This window comes from Schistocerca gregaria, chromosome 10, assembly GCF_023897955.1.
Source record: "Schistocerca gregaria isolate iqSchGreg1 chromosome 10, iqSchGreg1.2, whole genome shotgun sequence".
NCBI classification, from domain to species: domain Eukaryota; kingdom Metazoa; phylum Arthropoda; class Insecta; order Orthoptera; family Acrididae; genus Schistocerca; species Schistocerca gregaria.
Genome location: NC_064929.1, coordinates 220932008 through 220948263, shown reverse-complemented (window position 1 = coordinate 220948263; position 16256 = coordinate 220932008). Strand labels below are relative to the sequence as shown.

Below are 16256 nucleotides of genomic sequence, written 5' to 3'. Positions count from 1 at the left end.
TTCAGAAGGATGTAGGTTGCAGTAGGTACTGGGAGATGAAGCAGCTTGCACAGGATAGAGTAGCATGGAGAGCTGCATCAAACCAGTCTCAGGACTGAAGACAACAACAACAACATATTGTACTTCGATGAAACATGAGTAATTCATGGTCATACCAACAGTGTTTATGGGTATTTTGTGTGACATCTTAGAGTCCTCCAGGAGTTCTATTGCACGGCGAGCTGCGTTAGCGTGATGGTTAAGGTGTTAGACTACCAAGCGAAAGGTTCTGAGTTCAAACCTCGCTGGTTGCTTAGTACTTCTAGACTTAAAAACAATATCGAAGTGTCTTACTTCATGAATTTTAGTCGTTTGAATGTAATTTTTTGACTCTTATTACAGGTGCAGAAGAGGCATATATTTCGCAAACTTACGTTTAGGGGGGCGCCCGCCCGGTTGCCCGTGCGGTCTAACGCTTGCCCTTCTGGGCGGGAAGCAGCGCCTGGTCCCCGGGACGAATCGGCGCGGCGGATTTGTGCCGAGGTCCGGTGAGCCGGCCAGTCTGTGGATGGTTTCTCTCACAGTCGGCTCGCAGCCGTGCCAGCGTGCGGAGCTGCTCCGCGCGCCGTCCGGCGCTCCGCTCTCGGCGGTGTTCACTTCCGCGTCGCGGTGTTTGTGTTTATCGAGTCCAGTACTAACGTACCCCACGGCGCACTCGTAGCGCCGTGCAACGATCAAAGTAACGTTTGAGGCTGAACATCCACGGCCCAGAGCTTTCGAAGTCGAACAATTCATACGTGAGAATCTACGTTTGAACCCGCAGGACGCAATCGGTATACATTTTTCCATCACTGGAAGTGTCGACGGAGGAAATTTGCAATGACATAGTTCACCGTCATGCCACCGGACTGAAATTTAAACACTCTGATGGACATATGGGTGCTGTGACAGTCGCCCACGCTGGATTCGGTCTCCGGACATTGCGGGTGTTTGAGCTCCCGTTCGAGGTGCCTCAGGATGTGGTCAGTGCCGCTTTCCAACCATATGGCACCGTCTTGGGTCACGTCGCGGAGAAGTGGCAAACATTTACGACCTACCCCGTATTAAATGGAGTCCGGCAAATAAAAATTTAGCTGTCGAAACATGTCCCATCGTACCTGCTGATTGGCGGTGTGAGGGCCATCGTCATGTACGATGGACAGCCACGAACGTGTGCAGGATGTGGCCAGGAGGGACAGGTACGTTCCGAATGCTTACACCGCCGTTTAATACAGACGCCGTTACGTGATGAGACCCAGTCTTCGACGGTCACGTCCTTACCCATCACCTGCGCCAAGGTTGCACAGGACCCCGTCGTACCAATCTCGATTGCGCCAGCAGCATCGTCAACGCCACCCGCCGCAGCACAACGCGCCGACGACACCAGCACGGCGTCGCCTCCAGCGCTCGCTTCAGGACCGTCCGGGTTGCAGACCGAAACCGATGTTCCTGTTGGAGCCGTGGACGTCGACCTCGGTGTCGTGCCGACGTCTGCCTTTGTCCAGACGGGTTCGGCGTCAGACGGCGGGCGACCACATTCTGTTTCAGAAGGCCACATCAGAAAACAGCGGTCGTCTCGCAAACACAGGACACGACGACGAACGCCTTCCGATGACGCCCTTTCTCAGACGTCCCCGCGAGATGTCGAACTGTTGTCTGACGGTGACCTCCCACACTCCGTCCAGTCTCGCGATGCAGCAGCAACAGGCGCCCCTACTGTGACGCCTCCTCTCCCGGTTCGGGACGTGTCCTCGCCATTGTCAACGAATGATGACGGCGGTCCCCCTGCCACTCATGTTGCGGAATCCACAACACCCGTTCCGGAAGTACGGGACCGTCACATGTCCACGTCGTCAGCTTCCTGGGCCGATGACGTTGAAGAAGAAGTGGAAAGACTGCCAGCGTGTCTGCACAGGAGTCCACCACGGAGACACTGGGGCTGGCGCCCCAACCACTGCGGGACCACCGGTGGGTCTCCACCTGCCGGCTACTTCTACCGCACGTTCAGCAAATACTGAGAATGGCCGTACCCAGCAATATCGTATCGCCACGATGAATCTTGCCACCATCCATGCCCCCCATAAAATGGCCATGTTCGGAGATACTACTTACTCTGCGGATGTGGATTAGGCACTCTTACAAGAGGTGTTTGTGGCTGACTTCCTAGTTCCCACCGGATACAACGCCCATGTTTCCCCCGCATCCGATACCGGTAGCGGCGTCGCCATCCTGCTACGCGACGGACTCCCTGCAGAGGACGTCATCTACCTCCCCATGGCGCGAGGTATGGCCCTCACACTGTTCGGCGTGCGTACTATTAATATCTACGCTCCGTCGGGCACTGGCCGCCGTCATGACCGACAAACTTTCTTTGCCGAAATCGTCACACCCCTCTTCACCGGTCCGCAGGACGATTTGGTACTCGATGGGGATTTTAGCTTGACACGAGAGCCCGCGGACCAACTCCCGCGACATTCCCCTTGTGCATCTCTCTCAGTGGTCATCGACAGTCTACGACTTGTTGACACATGGAAGAAGCTCCACGGAATTCAACCGGGCTATACATTCTACACCTCTCACTCGTCAAGCCGCATAGATCGCATCTGCGTTACCCGCTCCCTTGCTGATGGCACACGTCATGCGGAAGTCTGGCCCTTGGGCTTTTCAGACCATGAAGCGTACCTCTGTGACGTCACCCTCGCCCGACAGCAAGTGTGGCATAGTCGTGGACTGTGGAAACTCAATGTCGCTCACCTGACCTCCTCAGACTGTCGCCGTATGGTCGAAGCAGCGTGGGCACGCTGCCACCATCGTCGTGAAGCCTATGACTCCACCTTATCATCGTCGCTCTCCTGTGCAAAGCCGACCCTCAGGAAGACTCTGATGAGTTATGGGAAGGAATGAAAGGCGTAGCAAGCTAATACCCTGCACTTCTACTACACCATTCTACGTGACTGTACGACGATGCCTTTCTCGCCAGCCCCGCAGCCGATGGTCCATCGCACGAAGGCGCAGATCTCCTTGATCATGTGGCGTAACTTGGAAGGCACTGTAGTCCGTTCTCGAGCTTCTAATCGAATCCCTCAAGACCGTCCGTCGATGTACCACCTCCTCAGGAAAGACAACGACGACGACGAGCTCTGATCCCAGTCCTGACTGATGTGGAAGGGCGCCAGCACGACGCCCAACAAAGCATCGGTCGTGATCTCCATGCTGATTTTGCCGGGCTATACGCAGCCGTACCGCATTCTGCAGCACTGATCACAGAACTCGCTCAGCTTACTACGAACGCTCTTCCGGAGGGTGCAGTGCGTGACCTCCAAGACGACGTAACCACAGATGAAGTGGTAGATGCTATCAAGGCGGGTTCCGATAACAGATCTCCTGGACCTGACGGTATACCCGTCGAATTTTGTAAAAGTTTTCACTATTTGTTGGCTTCCACGTGGACAGCAATCGCACAAGAGCTGATGTCACCGGTGACAGTGGTCCCGAGCACCTTTCTAGAAGGCATTATTATCCCCGTACATAAACCGCGTGGGTTATCGAGGGTCCAGGACTATCGACCAATTACTTTGCTCAACAGCGACATAAAAATATTCACACGGCTACTGGCATCGCGACTCAAGAAGGTCGCACGTTACGTCACATCCTGCGACCAGACTTCCCTAGGAGGCGACAACAACATCCGGAAGTATTATATCTGCGCAGTGAAGATGAAGTACGAGCACCACTGACATGGGTGGCGACTTACGGCGAAGCGTCGGGGAGCTGCCTCAACGAGTCAAAATCCAAGGTCCTGCTCATTGGTGAGGGCTTTCCGGAGAGATGCGCTGCCCCCTTAGTGTCGCCGCCACCATACGGTGTCTTGGACTTGATTTCACACCAGACCTGCGCCGCTCAGCGACTGTCAATGGTAGACGCTTTGCTACAGACAATCAGAGCAAATCTCGCAGATCACCGGCTACGACCTCTCCACGTTATCCAACGCGCGCAATACGTGAACATGTATCATGCTTCCCGTATACCACACATGGCTCAAGTACTACCAGTCCCAAATCTCCTGGCGAGACGACTGTTGATGGCTCTCGGCTCCTTCGTCAGCTCGGGGATGTTATTCAAGGTGCAGTATGAATCCCTTGCACTGCCACGAGATCGTGGCGGGGTGGGACTCATCCACGTGCCGACTCGTGTCAAGGCGCTATACGTCAGCTCCCAACTAAAACTTTGGCACCGTTGCCCGCAGAGCCTCACTAGCCTCCTGCTTCACCACTTTGCACCGGCCTCCTTGTCCGCCCCAGTACTGGTATCGACCATTCCAACCCCCTTTTATTACATCCAACGATTTTTCCTGGAGTACAGTTATGTCTACCGGTCCTTACCACTTCCAAGTTTGTACCTCACGAAAACAGTCTCCGAATTATTACAACAGTGCCGCCCGTCCAACCCCATCGAACGTAAGTATCCACAGTACGTGTGGCGACACATATGGAAGGCGATCCATGAGTGTTTTCTTGAATCAGACGTTCAACCAGCGTGGTACATCACCGTGAATGGCAAACAAGTTAACCGAGATCGTCTGCACCGCATCCATCTCGCCGATTCATCCCTCTGCACCCACTGTGCAGTGGATGACACGGATGTCCACCGGTTCCACTGTGGCACAGCGTTCGACGTCTGGACACTTGCGCGGCGAATTTTGGCGTTTCTTACTCGCCAGACACCGGCTCAGATCGATGTCCACATGCTTTTGTACCCCAATAAAACTTTCTACCCCTCCGCCAAAACTCACCCTTTGAATTGGATCTGTGGCCACACCATCCGCTATCTTTTTACTTCTGGCGACAAGTCTACGCTAGGATATTGGACTTATCTCAACGAACGACACTGCGTCCTGATACGCAACCCACGCTATAAACAATATTTTTCCAATTTCTTACGGAGCACTTTCGACGACCCACCTAGTAGCTGGAACATCCAAGCCCTGAGAAGCTGAAAACTGTATAAAGAGAACCGAACTGAATAGATCTGCTACGCAGAACCGACGCCTACGCCATGAGAAGACACGTTTGGATGAGCTGACATGCTGTAGGCGGATACACTTCAGGAGCTCCTGGTCTTATTTATTCCTCATAATTTGTTCTTAAAGGAAAAAGGAAATTTGATTTTGGCTTTGAGAAACTTTTTTTTTTGTTCCAAAAGATTGCTTCTTCGCCAACAAGACGAAGGAGACTCATTTTTGTTTACTGGAAGGAGAAACCGGTATAATTGGGGGTCTTTGTTTTCTCAATATATATATATATATATATATATATATATATATATATATATATATATATATATAATATCTAAGTGGCTTACTTCATGAATTTTATTCGTTTGAATGTAATTTTTTGACGCTTATTACAGTTGCAGAAGAGGAATATATTTCGCAAACTTATGTTTAGGGGGGAGCGCGCAGTTTATGAAGTAAAGCCACCACGGCAGCATTAACCCTATTGCTGCTACAAGGACGTGCTCCCTGCATTCTGCGCTGTGCGAAATTTTGTCATCACTGCACTGCTCGCCTGTGCAGACACACCGTGTTCCGACTGCTTTGACACACTTATCATTCGATTTCACAAAAACTACGTGGCCCAAAAATTTGATTTTTACACATCTTCTTGACTTATACGTTTCCCCCACAATTGACTTAATTTTGTTTCGTTGTTCAACGCAGCTATTGGGCAGCATTGAATGTAGTGAACTATTGCACGAAATTTTGAAGAGTTTGCAGCGGTAAAAGTCCATAGCGCATACTTTCCTTACGGTCGATTTTAGTTGCCACAATGTTGATAATGAAATGGGGACGCCAGCCAGAGTGGCCGAGCGGTTCTAGGCGCTGCTCCAATTGGCGCGTGCGTCGTATGCAACTGGCAACGCCGCAGTCTCCCGCGTCTGGGCGGGCATGCACGAACCGCCGAGATAAAAGAATTGTAGTTGTGTTGACAGTTCGAGCAGCGCGGTCTATTGCCCGACGAATTTGTAGCAGTTCTGAAGCCAATACAGTGAAGTGTTTCCTCCAGTTTAGAAGTCGAGTTGAACTCAAGCACGTACAGTGCAAGTTGTTACCGATTTGTTTGACTGATGCGGCTGCTGAGTGCTATACCACCTACTGCACTCTCCTGACTTAAGCTCTCGTGAGTTCAACTCGATTTCTAAACTGAAGAAAACACTTAACGACATTCGCTTCAGAACTGCTACAAATTCGTCGAGCAATAGACCGCGCTGCTCGAACTGTCAACACAACTGGCACTGCTAAGCGTATCCTACGACTTCCACATCGCTGGCAACTGGTTATACACAGTGCTGGTGACTACTTTGAAGGTCAGTAAAACTTTGAGACACGTATTTATATTCTACGAACTGTAAATAAATAGTTGCCACTATTAAAGTTACAACCCTCGTAAATGTAACAAATTGCGCATACATAGAAAAAGAAATCCGCTTCACTATTGATGACAAACAGCTGGAGACAGCGTCTGCCGTAAAACTATCCAGAGCAACCTCAAGTGGAATGATCATATAAAACAGATAGCGGGCAAAGCAGACTCAGATTCATCGGAAGAATCTTAGGGAAATGCCAGTCATCCACGGAAGAAGTGGCTTTTAAGGCGCTTGTTCGCCCGATTCTTGAGTATTGTTCATCTCTCTGGGATCCCTATGAGGTAGGACTGATAGAGAAGCTGGAGCAGATCCAACGAAGAGTGGCACGTTTCGCCACGCGATCGTTTAGTTCGCGAGAGAGCGTTACGGAGATGCGAAACAAACTCCACTGGCAACCGTTACAAGAGAGGTGTTGTGCATCGCGTAGGGATTTACTATTGAAATTTCGGGACAGTACTTTTTCGGGACGAGTCGGACAATATATTGTTCCAGAAATCGTAGTGTAGTGGTTATGATACTAGAGTGATGCATGGAGGGTCGTGAGTTCAAATCTCACCTGAATTGTAAGACTTTAATTTCTATATTCGGTTCGAGTACATTTTAGAAGTATCCACAAATATCAAGAATCATTGTACTGGAATGTTCTGTGACTGTATACACCCCGTATGTGCGCTGGTCGGAGGCAGTTCGCTCCGCGCTCTTGTATGTGCAAGTGCTGAATAAACCTTCGTTACGTGAAGTCAGTGTGCGTAATTACACCTTCTTCTACGTGACATTATTCTTAGGGAGGCGCTGGGTACTGGAAATTGTGATAGCGCACGTTATCGACACAGTGGCTCCCATCAGGCCACGACAGAGCCACCGTTTATGTGGCGAGAACCCTGAGTACGAGCCATATTCAACTGATTGCAATCTACCGGAGACTGAAGGAGATGAGGACGTTTCGATGACAGCAACTGTGTGCCACCACATGAGACATCCTTTCGGGTTCTCTGGTGACGATGGCCAAGATCCAAACAAGTGGCTGAAGGTATATGAGCATATAGCCAGATTTAACAAATGGGATGATATCGTGTGTTTTTCTACTTGGAGGGCACTGCCAAGCAATGGTATGAGAACAACGAGGAGAAGTTCACAAGCTGGGAAGTATTCCAGGAGGAACTGTGCAAGTATTTCGGCGACACACAACGACAAAAGTGCAAGGTTGAAGATAAATTAAAGTGCAGGGCACAGCGACCAGGAGAAATTACAGCATCCGACATCCGAGACGTCTTAGAGCTGTGTAAAATAGTGGATCCTAGAATGAAGGAGGAAGATAAGGTTGTACATCTCCTGAAGGGTGTTTCTGAGGACATGTATCAAGCCCTAGTCCTGCAGGAGGTTTCGACAGCAGATGACTTCATAAAATGGTGCCAGTATATCGAGATAATGCATCAAAAAAGAATTACACGCAAGAAATTTGAACGGCTTCCAAACGACGTATCGATGTCTGTGATGGAGGAAGAAACTGATTCCACAAATCTCCTTCGTCAGATAGTGAGACAGGAAGTTCAGAAGACACTTGGATTGCACGGCGAGCGAAAAACCGAGACGCTTCAGGAGGTCGTAAGGGAGGAAGTAGAGCAGACATTGAACCCAATCTCTCGTCCTTCATTTCCCTTTAAAAGAGTGAAAAAGTCGAGACCCAGGCGAAGTTCCTACAATGCTGCGTGAGGAACCTGGTTGAGCACCAAGGAAGACTGACGTCTGGAGGACCGAGTATGCTTCAACTACGGACGACCGGGACATGTGGTGCGCTACTGTCGAGAAAAGCGGCGGATATTTGATGAGGCCCGCGCCAGAAGAGAGTAGACCGATCTTAGCCGACGCCAACTCCGGAAGGACGAATATGAACAAGAAGATGTGGGTGCAGGACGACGTAGGTCACCATCGCTGCAAGCTAGCCGCTGGAGGGGACGCTCCCCAACAAGCCGAGCAAGGTCTCCATCGCCGTTTAGAGGCTCCAGCCGATCACCTAGCCTCCGCAACCTGGAAACCCAAAGGGTGCAACCTTCCTTGGAGGTGAGACCGCCGAAGAGAAAAATCCTCCGTCGTCGATCGCTACAAAAATGATAGGAAGCTACGTCGATACCCTCACGGATGGCCGACCAGCCCAAGCTCTTGTGGACTCTGGAGCATCATGTTCAGGTATTTTGCAGAAAACCGTATTCGTCGGCAAAAAACCTCTCTGCTGAAGGTGGCTAATGGGAAATATGTAAAACCCACAGGAAGATGTACCATCCGTGTGGGTATAAGTGGCCATACACAGCCCTTAGAATTCATCGTCTCACAAGAGTGTAGTCATGACGTCATTCTCGGATTGGAGTTTTTGAAAGCTTCTCAGGAAATTATAGATTGTGGTCGCTCGAAGATGATGCTAGACGAGATGAGATACCGTGGACAGGAAGATGCGCATCCGAGTGTGTGGAGACTATGTGTGCTGGATGATCATTCCTGCAGCTGCGCCAGAAAGGTAGCTGTCACGTGTCATGCCATGCATCAACCTACGGATTCTTGTAGTGGAATGTAAGAGAAGCATACCACTGAAGAGTAACTTGGTCATCACAGCCACTGTCGTCTCGTTTAAGAACGGATCCGGTGAATTGTGGATAGTTAACTATCGCCGAGAACCGCAGATCCTTCCAAGACACACGTGCAAAGCAAACGCTGAGCTGTTAAATGCAGAACAGCTGAGCATCATAGAAACCTCCCATGCCGAGTCTGTGGGCGAAATTGGCGCTACCAGTACGAGACAAGATCTTCTAGCTCGACTGTTACCAGATTCACTAAGGAACAACAGAAGAAGCTACTTGCCATTCTTCAAGAATTTTCTGAATGCTTCAACCCACAGATGAAGAGCAAATTAGACAAATCGACGGTGAAGCACCCGATTAGTACTGGAGACCATCAACCAATAATCCAGAAAGCATACCGTGTGTCAGCAACGGAACGTCGGACAATTCGCGACGAGGTAGAGAAAATGATGAAGAATGACATCATTTAGCCTTCTCAGAGCCCATGGTGGCCACCAGTGTTTCCGTCAGGAAGAAGGATGGCAGTTGGAGCTTTTGTGTTGATTACAGGAAGCTTAATAAGATAACTAAAAAGGACATTTATCCTCTTCCACGAATTGACGATACACTAGATTGTCTGAAGGCAGCTACGTTTTCCTCAACCATGGACATGTACTCGGGATACTGGCACATCAAAATAGATGAGGCTGGTCGTGAGAACATTCATCAGCCCTGAGGGCCTTTATGAGTTTAAGGTAATGCCGTTTGGTTTGTGTAATGCACCAGCAACTTTTGAACGGATGATTGATAATCTCCTAAGTCACCGGAAGTGGACGATGTGTCTTTGTTACTTAGATGACATTATAGTGTTCTCAGAGACATTTGATGAACAATTAAAAGACTGAGGGGCGCTCTTAAGTGTCTCCAACAAGGCGGACTGAAACTTAATACAAGAAAGTGTCTGCTTGGGGCAAAAAAGATCAAAATACTTGGACACCTTGTGTGCGGATAGACCCAGGAAAGGTGAGATCTATAACGAAATTTCCCATTCCTAAAAGTATTAGAGATGTGAGAAGCTTCCTCGGATTATGTTATTATTACCGTCGTTTTATCAAAGACTTTTGTATCAAAGCCAGGCCATTCCAAGAGTTGTTAAAACCAATGCTCAGTTTATCTGGGGTAGTGCTCAACAAGATTCTTTCGACGTGCTGTGAAAAGCTCTAACGACTGACGCTATACTTGATCTGTATGATGAGAGAGCACCTACAGAACTACCCACAGATTCCAGTGGGTATCGGATCGGTGCTGTTCTGGTGCAAATTTCAGATGGAAAAGAGAAGGTTATAGCCTATGCTTCTAGGACACTTACAAAATCTGAGAGAAACAACTCAACTACAGAAAGAGAATGTCTTGCTGTGATCTGGACCACGTGCAAATTTCGATAGTATCTCTATGGAAGGCGATTCACAGTTGTTACAGACCATCATTCACTTTTGTGGTCCAGCAGGAAGACTCGCTAGGTGGGCACCAACGTCTTCAAGAGTATGACATTACCATAGTGAACAAAAGTGAAAGAAAACACTAAGACGCCGACTGTCTCTCAAGAAACCCTGTGCAAGACCATCAAGACTTTGATGAAGACAGTGACTGTCTCGCTGCCCTCCAGGATCTCTCTGCTGAGCAGGAGACGGACGCCAAGATATCTCAAATTATGCTTGTCTTAAATCTGTCAGAGGATGGGAAAGGACAATTTAACGTACTTAATGGATTACTTTGCAAGAAAAACTTTGATCCCTTTGGAAAGAGGTGGTTACCAGCGATTCCTAAACACATGCACTTAGATGTTCTACAGAAATTCCATGACCTGAGGCCGGACATTTAGGATTTATTAAGACAAAGAACAGGATCCGCAAGAGACTTTTCTGGCCAGGTTTATTTGGAAGTGTCCGTCACCATGTGTCGCACTGTCGAGAGTGTCAGAGGAGAAATGGCGTTCCTCAGAAATCACCAGGCCGACTCACACCACCAGCCGGAACGCCTTTCCAGCGTGCTGGGATTGACCTCCTCGGACGATTCCCAACGTCTGCTAGTGGCAATAGATGGATTATTGTTTGCACTGATTATCTGACACGCTATGCCAGTACAAAAGCAGTGAAAACAGCCGAAGAATCCGAGGAAGCCACATTCATCGTGGAAGACATTGTGTTGAAGCACAGTGCCCGAAGATCGTTAATTACAGATCGGGGGAAAGTTTTTCAATCGAATCTTGTGACAGAGATAAACCGTCGGTGCAACATTATTCGAGATAAACCGTCGGTGCAACATTATTCATCACATGACGACTGCCTACAGTCCGCAAACGGCCTTACTGAACGCCTTAATAAGACGTTGGCCGACATGCTATCAATGTTCGACAGTGCAGAGCAACTGGGATGAGGTGCTGCCTTTCGTGACGTCCTCCTACAACACCGTCAAACAAGACACCACAGGATTTACGCCAATTTCCCTGGTGCGTGGGTGTGAGGCGGCGACGACAGTGCTCACCGTGTTCCCGTCACACCCTGATGACGTGGACGGCGACTGCATCGGCCAGGCGTTAACCAGAGCCGAGGAAGCCCGGCAGTTAGCTCGACTGCGCACGCTGCAGGTTCAAGGAAACGATCGCCGAAGGTGTGACGAGAGCCACCGCCCTGTTGTCTACCAGCCTGGTGACCTCGTCTGGATCTTCACTCCTGTTCGGACGGTTGGCTCCTCAGGCGCTACTTTGGACCTTATAAGGTTGTAAGACAGTTGTCTAATGTTACTTATGAAGTTGAAGATTTCGACCACAAGACGACGAAAGATCAGAGATGCGGTCCACGTCCTTGAATGAAGCCCTGTAAGGATCCTGCAACCCGGGGTAAATCCGAAGCTCGAGCGATATGCAGCAAGCGGAAAGGTGACAAAGAGTATAGCGGCAAAGGAAGTTCTAAGAACATCACTGCCAGGGCGAACATCAGTCATCGGGAATCGTTGCCGAAGTGTTCAAAGGGACAACATCTGAGTCCATCAGTCCCCTGGAATGTTGAACTACTTAAACCTAACTAACCTAAGGACAGCACACACATCCATACCCGAGGCAGGATTCGAACCTGCCACGGTAGTAGCAGCGCGGTTCCGGACTGAAGCGCCTAGAACCGCTCGGTCACAGCGGCCGGCTGTCTTTAGTCGTCAACTAACTGCATGTTTGGCGAGTGAATAAAAAAAAACAATAAATGAATGACAGAATTATTTTTATTGTTTTCGGAGACATTCCTGTGGTGTATCGTAATTTATAATCAGTTTCAAGCGCCAGTTTTCGAAAAAGTGACCCGTTGTGCGTGATTTGCACGGAATTATTGCCAGCGAACGACATACTGAGCATTGTTAACGACTTTTCTTATGCGAGTGAATAATTGTCGCTGTGACAAACCTGCGTTCTCCCGATGCGAGTGGTGTTTGTACGATCAGTGTCATCCACTGGAATGTACCTAATCTTCCTGAAGAATAAACATGAGAATAAAATATAAGGATTAATATAATAACTGATACACGAGTGAAATATAAGAATAAGAAAGTTTAAAAAGATTTTAACTACTGAGAATACCACACACAAATATATAATAAATGTATGACATTGTGAAACTCAGCCGGCCGCGATGTCCGAGCGGTTCTAGGCGCTTCAGTCCGGAACAACGCGACTGCTACGGTCGCAGGTTCGAATCCTGCCTCGGGCATGGATGTGTGTGATATCCTTAGGTTAGTTGTATTTAAGTAGTTCTAAGTTCTAGGGGACTGATAACCTCAGATGTTAAGTCCAATAGTGCTCAGAGCCATTTTTGTGAAACCCAGCTGTAATTTAACAATTAATTAACGACCATGTATCCCCTAACATGATAAGAAACATGGATATAGATACATAAATGAAAAAGTAAGTAAACAAAATGAAATAAAAATAATAATCGGGTTACAAACATGGTTCGCAGAAGTGAGAGGCTGTAATTGTAGCCACCATGTCGGATGATATTATCGCACGCTAAAAGTCATCTAAATTACATCGAAAACTTTTATCGTCGTTTTCTCAGACACGTTATTTTGACTCCTCCTGCACTTAGCAAAGTTACTGGGAAATCGTTCTATGGTATTTGCCGTCTTCTCTTCGTTAGTCTAAACTTTAAAAATTGTCCTGGAGGTTACTATGAGAGCGATTAACCCTTAGAATATTGTTTGTTGGCGATTATAGAACTTCAGCTTGCGAGTACGATGAGGAACTTTAAATAGCTTTCGTGGATTTTCGGAATGTTAAGCGAATGCGTGACGCTGGTCAACTTACATACGTTCTCAGACTGACAAATATTACACTCTAAGACAAAAAATGACACACCACAAAGGAATCATCCAAATGCGGCAGAGATCTGTTGATGTGATGTAGACGAACGTACAAACAAACTAATACAATTTCAGAAAAGTTGTATGATTTATTATAGAGAAAGAGCTAGATCCTGTCCTATTGGCGTGTTAAATCGTTAGAATCCCGAGCTGGCTGGAAGGTCCTACCGATAATTCACCAAACGTTCTCAACTGCGGAGAGATTCGACGGCGTTGCTGGCCACAGTCGAAACTGTTGGAGCTCAGGATGTCAACAAAACGGACCACTGTGCTGTAAGGGTGGCGCGGCTGACAGCCAGGGGGGTCCCGCTACGAAGAGAACCGCCGGCTGCACGGCGCGGACCGCAGCGCTGTTTGTTGCTCCTCGGCCCCCAATCATACCGACAGGAACAGAATTGTCTTCAGTGATGAGTCCCGCTTCGAACTGATCCCCAATGGCCAGCGAAGATGTCTTTGGAATAATGAACCGAATAATAGATCCGTGTCATTGACAACGACTTTCATTAAGATTTTGAAACATATACTGTGTTTGAACGTTACGAAACACTTCCGAGAAAGGACCTGCTGAGACGTAGCACGGATTGAAAACATATCGTTCTTGTGAATCACGGCTGGCCCCCGGATCGTTAACCAAAATTTTCTGTTTAGAGGTTCTGAGAGTGTAGTGTGTCTCAGACAAGAAGATACGGGACTGGTTTCTCCACAGCCAGACAGCTGCTGCCCGTACGTATGCCGTACTTCCCTACAGTGCTGCTCGTATTTTGGTTTCTGCACCAGGGAAAGGGCACGGCAGGATACCGATCTGACGACGTAAAATACCGATCTGACGACGTAAAAGCGTTCGAGGAAACGGCGAGAGAGACGCTGTCAGCCATCTCTGTGAGGAATGTTGGCACCACCACCCATTGAACAAATGTCTTACGTATAACGGAGAGTGCTTTGAAAGAGATAAAGCTGGTTTGTGAACAAAACTGCCTTTTAAAAATTATTTCGGGCTCTGTTCTGCGTCTGCGTAGCCCTCGAACAGCCCACAAACACAGGCTGCGGCGTGCGTGACGAGAGCTCAACAGTGTCTTATCAGGTCCAGTTTTGCAGAAAATCTCAGGGTCACACGGGCGGATATGAATTTTACGTGTCTTTCAACCGCTCACTGCAACAGATGAAACTCACGTGCACATGACCGCCCTCGGTTACAGTGGTTTTCACTGGGCAACCACTGTCACCGTTACACAGTGCGTAGATAGCGGAATTCGCATCTATTTTTAAATTTGTGGAAACGTAACAGATTGGAGAAACGATTAGAGTTGTAAAACGTAGACTACGCCGTTTACAGTTCTAATTTGTACTGGAGTAAGAATGTTCATTGTTATGTGCATCATTGCACATGTGCGGTACAAATCTAGAATCCAATATTTTGCAAAAGAAAGTGGATTTTTAATTATTTTTGCTATCAATCGTGAGTTCACCTACGAAAAATCCTTAATAAAGTAGTAAATATGTATAATAAAGGTCAGCACGCACTGAATCCGTTAAGAATACTAACGAAACTTTAAAACCTATCACAGGTCCATGTTTAAGCTTCTCAGTGTGTTTATTCAACATGCCTAACTACCACGATGTTTCATTCAATTTTTTTCTATTTACCCAGTTAAGAGATACATACGCATGCTACAGGTTACTTACGAGTCGTATTTGCGCTTACTGAATCAAATGAGAACTGAACTCAGATAGGTTAGTCTCGGTCACCAATACAATTTTCATTAAGATCTCATCTTTACCCGTTTGGGACACCGCCACCATTAGATCTGTGAAAAGACGTGTACCGCCCCGTGTTCTCTGCTATTACGTTCTGGCGGACCATCAGAGCGCACACGTTGGCATCAGTTAATAAAAGTGAATTGGTGACCGGAGTAGTGTATTTTCCAGATGGTCGCTGATCTCCTAAGCGACTTCTCATCAAAAGTGAAGAAATATGAACTCGGAACAATGAAGGGTGTGGTGCATGTGCCTCAGAGTCGCCTGCCTCCATCGCTTTACTTCGCGCTACAAAGGAAAGCGGAGACCCGACAAGTGGGCTGGCGCAGGAGACAGCCACTGCAGTGGGGAGAAGGTCTGACAGCAGTCGTGGCCTCTCCGCCGTCCAGAGAACAGCGGCACACTTTGAAACGCACAGTGGCGGGATGACAGTATTCTGAACGTGTCGGTTGCCACCACTGACGCGTTCAGAATCTAACTTCGGAACTTTGACGTAGTCGACCATTTTGTAAGTGAAGAAGCGTTAAGTTTTGATTCGTTATAGTGCTCGTTATACCGGGACATTTGGCGTCCCGCGTAAGGGGGACATATGTGGAAAGTGATATTAAGGAACAGCATACTCGCTAGAGTCGGGACATATCTAGACACTGTAACATCTTGCTACAAGCTGGAGACTAAGGTAAGGGCACGGAACACCCCGACACCGACCTTGCAGAGAGGCGCAGACTACGAGCAGCGCAGCGGCGGTGGCGGCGGCGGCGGCGGCGGCGGAGGCGGCGGGGGCGGCCGGCCGGGCGTCGCGCATCATGGCGGCGGCGACGCGGGGGCGGCGGCCCGCATGTCGTCAGCGGCGGTGCGTGCGCCTCCACATGCGGCCGGCTGCAACACCACGCACGCCCTCACGTCAGATGTTTTGCGACGCACACGTAAGTAGTAAGAGTTCAGTTATTTTACACGAAGACTCCATACGCTTTGCGTTCTGAGCAAAAGGAAAGCAAAAGACGAGATAGTCATAAAACGCTGGAACTGTTGCACGACGAGTAACTCATTACCTGCACCATTTTGTAACTGAATTTTTGGCATCGTGGTATCTCGCTC

General features: G+C 48.5%; 1 protein-coding gene across 1 annotated transcript in view; it reads right to left on the bottom strand.

The window, feature by feature from the left end:
- Positions 1 to 15938, bottom strand: part of LOC126293545 (acetylcholine receptor subunit alpha-like) — a 486710-nt gene extending 470772 nt beyond the window's left edge. Inside the window, exon 1 of the mRNA XM_049986811.1 lies at positions 15867 to 15938. The gene's annotated coding sequence lies outside the window, so the exon portion shown is untranslated. The remainder of the gene's footprint in view (positions 1 to 15866) is intronic.
- Between the last annotated feature and the right edge of the window lie 318 nt (positions 15939 to 16256).